Source organism: Oryzias melastigma, linkage group LG10 (assembly GCF_002922805.2).
Source record: "Oryzias melastigma strain HK-1 linkage group LG10, ASM292280v2, whole genome shotgun sequence".
Classification (NCBI taxonomy): Eukaryota; Metazoa; Chordata; class Actinopteri; order Beloniformes; family Adrianichthyidae; genus Oryzias; species Oryzias melastigma.
The window spans coordinates 26521233-26528494 of record NC_050521.1 but is presented as its reverse complement, the minus strand read 5'-3'; the positions used below and the strand labels follow the sequence as shown (position 1 = coordinate 26528494).

Sequence of the window (7262 nt, the reverse complement as noted above, 5' to 3'; positions counted from 1 at the left end):
AAAAAAAAAAAAAAAAAGACCAGTAATTGGTATGAGTTTATGAAAAAAGTAGTCATATCAGGGACAGCGCTGGTATTAAAGGTTTATAGAGCCATTAGTTTTTCAATTGGAGTCAAATTTGTAACCCTCCTTTCTTTCTTGGGTCCAATCAAATGGTGAAGAAATTTGGCAGTGACAACATAAACACAAACAGAAGCATAAATAAAATGTTTTGACTCTGGTTATGGATGAGAGTTAATAATAAATCCACTTGAAGTGGTGAACACCTCACTGGTTACTCAGCAGTTGTGGCTGCTGGTGTCAAACCCAGCTGTGGGTAAATGCAGAGTTTGACAGAGAAAGTCAGACTTACAAACCCTAATAAAACCTAAAGCCTTACGCCGGGAATCAAACCCTCTTCCTCTGAGGCAGCTGAGCTAACCGCCACACCCCCCGCAGCTCCACAGAAACACAAAACAGTCGATGAAACAAGTCGGAGCAAAGAGCCGAGACTGCTGTTGCACAAGTGGAAGTCACGGAGGGCGGGGTTAGAGGCTGGAAGGAGAAGACACTCCTCCACCTCTTCAGTCCTGCAGTGGAGGTTTGTTCATGACTGAACCTCATCTCCACCACAGACCTGAATGAGAGCAGCCCCCTCCTCAGGACCGGCTTGATCACCCGCCTTAAAGGCCCTCCTGAAGAGGAGCTGGACCTGCTCTTCTTCAGGAGACCTTCTGTGTTTCTGCCCACTGAGACGGCAACAAATTGATCCGCTTGAGATTTAAAAAATGAACAGTTTTACATGTAAATGTGCAGATTTCACTTCCAGAGGTTTTCGGATTTTCGTACTTGCCTGTCAGCTGAAAGCAGATCAGAATTTGGTGAGAAAGATCCTAATCAGACCGACGTCTGCAGTGAAGCTCAGAAAAGCATGAACTTGATGCCCAACGGACGACCGTTTACTTGTTTTTTTGTTTGTTTTCTTTTTGCTTAAATCCAAAAGCATATACATCTTTTCCCATCCGTTACCATGGCGATGCCGGAGCAGAGGCCACTAATCCAACTGCCTGTTAATTGGCTCATTGTGCTCAGGTGTCAGACGGGAGCAATTACTTTTAAAAAGTGCACGGCGACCGTCTGAAACTCTGTGGAGTGTTTGAGCTGAAGCCACGGGGCAGAATTCAGCGGCGGCGGTGAACGCCTATTATGCACATCAGCTCAACAGCTGCCACTCCAACAGGTGGTTGGCGTCCAGATGTCGCCCCCATGAGACCGTTTCCAAGAATTTATCAGGTCATTAGCTGAAATAAAAGCGCATGAATCCTTTAAAGTCCTAATCATCTTCCGATTGATCGGATTTTAGTCATGATGATGCTGTTTTAGCCAAAATTTTAACCACAATTAGTTGTTTTCTAGGACATAGTTTCTGCAGAGCCGCAGGAGTTCATCAGAAATTCCCTTTTAAGTTGTGGGCAGGACGTTAGCAAACGAAGCAACCCCGCCCCTCTTCCTCTCCCCGGTGCTAAGAGCTCAGACCAGGAAGCTGATATACGACCTGATTCACAACAATTTGAATAAGAAAATACTCAGAAATACAATTTTGAGTTCAATTATCTTTATATGTGTCCTCTTTTATCAACAAAATGCCACGAGAACAGATTAAAAACAATTTATCAAAGTGGGTCTTTAAATAACCAAATTACAGTCCAACAACTTTCTCAAACATGAGATTTCCCAACTGCATAGAAAAATGTGTTTTCCTCTCAAAATACTTTTGTTTTTGCATTTTGTATATTTTTTGGAAAGTGGATAACCTGATGATTATTTTTTCGTAGAAAATGTTATGCATTTCCTAAAGTTATTAATTACTATCTAAAGATTTATTAATCAATGGGGGGACAATCTTGTTTTAATTTGAGATTTATGACAAAAAAGAATAAATGAAAAATTAGAGTTAAGAGGAATCAAAGAAAGAAAAACAAACAGAAAGAAATTTCAATCCAAAAAATTTTCAATCAACGTAAATGATATTTAAACATCTTAAGGACCTTCAAATCATTTACCTATAATAAATAGAGATACAGTTTTTGTTATCCTCTTGTAATCTTAAAAGGATGAACAACAAAAAGAGAAAGTATCCACCTTCAGCAATGATAAAATACATCAACAGGAGTCCTTCTGTTTGTTTAAAATAGAACTAGAATAAACAAAAGAGATTTATTCACTGACTCGTTAAAGAGAGGAAAAGAAAATTAATCATGAAAAAGGTTATACATGCTGGATTTATACAAAACAAATAATTTTCGAGAAGAAAACACATCAATAATATCAAACAAAATCTGCTCTCCCTGTGGTAATAAATAAAATCAAATTGTGTCAATATATTCAAAAAGTAGAAAAGAAAAAGTCACTGAAAAAATAAACTCATTAAGGACGGAATTAAAAAACACAAATTCCTTTCAATTCAACTGACCTACAAAAAACAGCTCAGATTCATGTAACTTAGCTTTTGTTCTTATGTCATTATTATGAGCAGTTTTAGAAAATTCCTTTTTATTGCCTTTAAGTTAAGCAAAATTGTTTTTTTAATGCAAAACAGTAAAAATTCAATCATGGCAGAGATCCTCTGTGCAGGATTTTAATAATCTATTTATATAAAGTCAACCCAAGCTCTACATACTTTAAAAAACTCTAGAAATTAAAAACTGCAGAAGCTTCAGTGAAAGGAAAATTAAATAAATAGTAATTAAATAGCTGAAAATTAATATGTTTAAAAATTTGCAGATCATTTATTATTTAATCTAAATGATAAATATTATTTAATAAAAACAAGTGTGTAGATCTGTTATTGTTTGAAACTCATAACTATTATCTAAAGGACATTTTTTTTTAACCTGCTGGATTTTGAACCTGAAGATCCTGACGTGAGCGAGTGAAACCTGCAGCCGACTCATCAAAAGTCCCAAAGGTGTTGGACGGAGAACATTACTGCAGCAGCTCTAATGCACAGGGATGTAAACAGGAAGGGACTCAGACCAGATAAGATCACAAATGTACTTTGAGCGGTAAGAGGCAGGACTGCAGTCGCCTGCAGGAGATGGAACGTGCTGGAAGACAGCATCACTTGTTTGTGCACGAACATCAGGCTCCAGACATGAAGAACAAACGCCGTAAAATCAGAGATCTGGCGCCTCGGCTAAAACATAGAGGTTTATTTCTTCCACAACGTCTCGCTGTTCTACTAGTAATCACACAGGTGAAACGAAGGCTGATCGTAATGTAATTAACAGGTGTAGAAGTTCACCTAGACTCTGAAACAAACAATTCCAGTCTGCGTATTGAAACATTTAATGGATTTATATGGAAAATTAAGCTGAAAATTGCATTTCTGAGTATTTCTTAATTCAAATAGTAAATCAGGAGCAGAAGCAAAAATGCAGCTTAAAAAAATATATCTGGATCTGAACTGTACGTATGGATAGAGAAGATCCTGCTCACCACTTTTGTTACTAATGTTAGGATGGAGGTTTGAGGGGCTGTGAGGTACCAGGAGACCGTGTTAAACACATGAATGACAGGAAGTGGGGGCGGGGTTGCTCCGTGCCAACGGTCCCGCCAGCAACTCAGAGGTGAATTTCTAATAATCTCCTGCTGCAGAAACTATGTCCTAGAAAACAACTTTTTGATTTTAGCTAAAAACAACATCATCTTAATTTAAATACTGCTGGGAACGCTTTGGAAATAGATCAAAAGATGATGGGAGTAGGGCTTTAAACCTTTAAAATTTTACAGGAAGACCATTTAGAACCAGTTCTGACTTCCAATGATGATCTGGAGAACTTGAGTCTTAAAGTCACCCTATGTCAATTCTTTTTATTTAAAAAAAAAATGTTCTCAGTCGTGTTTTAATTATGATTAGGAAGTTTTTAACCAAAATCCCAAAACCTAAATGCCTTAAAAAGCCATTTTTCATAATGATCTTAAGCCTCAGCCTAAAAAATATTATATACACACGTGCCCCCCCTCCCCGTCTGATTATGGTAACTCTGTGGCTTGCAAAGTTAGCGACAGATAACCTCTAGATGAGCGGCAAAGTTAGCAGCTGATACAAGCGGGTGAGAACCTTGTTTTCCTGGGTTGGAAGGGGCTGGTGCTCAGTTTTTAGAGAAATACTCATAAATGTGTTAACGGATCAAAAAAAAACACTTTGGGGTCGTTTATAGAAAGAAATTGACATTATAATATACTTCAAAGCTCAAAAAGTTTATTTTTCATGGTACACAAACTTGGATTTACACTTTGCTTTATTGCTACTCTCCTAAATTCATCAACACTAAAACTTTGCTTTTGGATTCTTATTTCAAGGCAGCCGTGTTGATAAATTCACCGCCATCATTAATGCAGTAAAACTCAAGTGTCTAAAAAGATTTCAGTAAATAATGAACCATCTACCTTCATCTCCACATTTGAACTGTTTCTATTAACATTTCAGATCAACATAGATTAAATATATGAAGAGCTATTGATCCTCATCAATCAAATACAGCCACATTTTCAGATCTCCGAGAAATGAATGAAAAATAAAACTGCAAAAACGAACCGCTCTTCCTCCTCATCACCACCTCCCACTCAAACCCCAAACCCGTCCAGCAGCGACAGTTTGCCACAGAAGTTTCGTTTATCCCCACCAGCACCTCTGAATGAAACCGGTCCGTCTGGTTTCGTCACCCACAGAGAGCCGACCGCAGCTGAAAAATCTGCTTCAGCGATTTCATGTTTACAGTGCAAAGACAGAAAACTGCCGCCTGAAGCCGCTGCGCTCCTCTGGTTATCCATTCACCGTCTCCAGTGATTCTCACATGGGGTCAGAATGGGGAAGAGTTTACCCCAGAAGAGTTTAGGGTGAAGTCATTTTGCTGAGCTGTTTCTGATAGAAGGACCTCCCCTTCTGCTCTTTGTAACTGAGAGATTCTGTGACTGGAGGCTGTTTTTTTAGAGCAATCTGCTGCGTTTGCTCTCATTCAACACTTCTTTTGATCAGACTCAGCATGGTCAGTCCTCAGCAAATAGACACGAATTAAAACAGTTATAGAACCAATAGAGAGAAGTACAGGCCAAGACAGACGATAGAAGGTATAAAGTATAGTGTTACAAAGAAAAAAGCAACCCAACAAATGCAGAATTATTAGAGTTTTCTGCAGCTGATGGGACTTTAAATCCATTTAAACTGTTTGTTCCATCTATCAGCCCTTCTTTTAGGAGTCCAAAAGGACTGCAAATGTTGTTAGTATTTAGCATGGGTACAATAGTTCATAACTTTAGGAACTGGATCTATTTTCTGTGAAGTTATCTTCAGGTCACCCACAGGTTGGAACATGAAAGGCAGTGTCGGGTCAGGCAGTGGTGCCCTCGGGCCGTTAGTGACGTTATTGTACTTATTGTTTGATGTGCAGAAACACATTTTCTCCACATTCTTGGGAAGCCTCACATTGGACTTTAAGATCATTTCGAAGGCCTATCTACAGATATATAGTCTTAAGTTGAGTTCACACTGAGAGAGATCAGGCAGAAGCATGATTTGATCATTGTGCTGCATTCAGATTTCAAAAGTATAAACTTGGTAAACGGTGTTGGTAAACGACTGCCCTGCCGCTGCACACAGCCACCCCAACTTGGGTGAAGAAGACGTCAACAAATCAGGACTCAGCTTCGGGCTTTGACGTGTACAATGCTACACATTTTCACTCTCAACTCGTACGGTTAAGGCCCCTTCCACGTCACTTTTTGACGTTTTCGGCGTCCCCAACCCTCGTGGTGCAGTACAGGACGCAGAATGGGTACCGGATTAAGGTACTGAGTTTAGGATACTGGTGTGGTCTGCATCCCGGTACAAGTCCACGTCCCAAAGGTTGGAGACTCCTTATTAGTCTGTGCATTTTCTCCCTGTCTGTGGACCAGAACCGGGTCGTGGCCCTGAGGTTTAGGACCCCTGATTTAGTGGGAAAATCCAGCATGTTAAAAAAAAGATGAGTTAGGGACACCCAAAACGTCAAAAAGTTATGCGGAGGGGTCCTGAACCATACATATATATGACGAGTTGGGAGTGAGAACACATTGGTTCAATGCTCGAGTCTAAAAGCAACATGAGGGAGAATCTGATCGTTCTCCTTCTGAACTTCATATATTTTTCTAACTAGTATTGAGACGACAATAAAGAGATCCTCTAATTGTATTCTTATTTTTTCTCCTCTGACTAATGTGGGTCATCAAAGAGAGAGAGACAGAAGTACCGCTGAAAGCGTCCATCACTCAGACACAGCTCCTGCAGCAGATGCTGAAACTACTGGGAGAGTCTCTGAATGATCTCATGAACCCAGATATGGAGACGTGATTACAGACGCTTTTGTAGAGCTCTTTCAAATAAATAAACCTGATCTCTCCACATCCTCGGTGTCTTTCATGAATTGTAAATACGATATTCAGACTGTTCCATGTACCAATCAGGGTAAAAACTTTTAGCGGTAGCTCCTTCCACACGTGTCAGGGGCATCAAGTTTATGAACACATTTTTGTACACGCTTCAAGCAGGGAATTTGCTGCACGTCCAAATAGAGACAGTCAGCATAAATTTGACGGACAAATCGAGTTCAATGACCTGTAAGGGAATTGACCCGTTGACCTGTTTTTGGGTTGTAGAGACGAGCAGCCGCATCTTAAAGGGAATCTAGGGGTATATGGTGCAGCCAACTCAAAAGAGGTCATGAAAATAGAACATACCATTGTTGTGTGTGTGGTAAGTCTATAAAAGATTTTGTTGGACGACGTCCTTATACCACATTCTGGTCATTAATAAGGTGACTTCTTACTGACTGAATGCATGTACACGTGATATACAAGCGCCCGTAGGACGCCTGTGGCATGTCCACACAAACTACACCCCAATTGTTCAATTTCCTCATTTCTAACAGTCACGGTGCATGCAAGGAGCACAGCAATAAATCTGTATGAAACACCTGCCCCTTATTACGACCTGTTATCCGCAGCACGCCCATAGAAAAAAATTTGTTTTCTCTCTACGGCAGGCACAATTGCACAAGGGGCCAAAATACAAAACATACCAACGGGATAAACATTTATTGAACTAATTTTTTAAAACGTTTTACCATAATTATGAGCATTACCTGCAATAATGCTAGTCTGAATGCTGAGTTTGGCAGCTGAAGATGCTAGTGCTGAAACTTATATCTAAAAACGCTGAAGCTGATAGCTGAAAACGCTGAAGC

The 7262-nt window shown here is 39.7% G+C and overlaps 1 protein-coding gene across 2 annotated transcripts in view; it reads right to left on the bottom strand.

Annotated features, from left to right (window-relative positions):
- LOC112137855 (polycomb group RING finger protein 3) overlaps positions 1-7262 on the bottom strand; it is a 53374-nt gene that overhangs the window by 29035 nt on the left and 17077 nt on the right. The window contains exon 1 of one of the 2 annotated variants that reach the window (XM_024260383.2): positions 833-986. The exons of the other annotated variant lie outside the window; for it this stretch is intronic. The gene's annotated coding sequence lies outside the window, so the exon portion shown is untranslated. Of the gene's footprint in view, positions 1-832; positions 987-7262 lie in introns of those variants that run through there. 2 annotated transcript variants of the gene reach the window in all.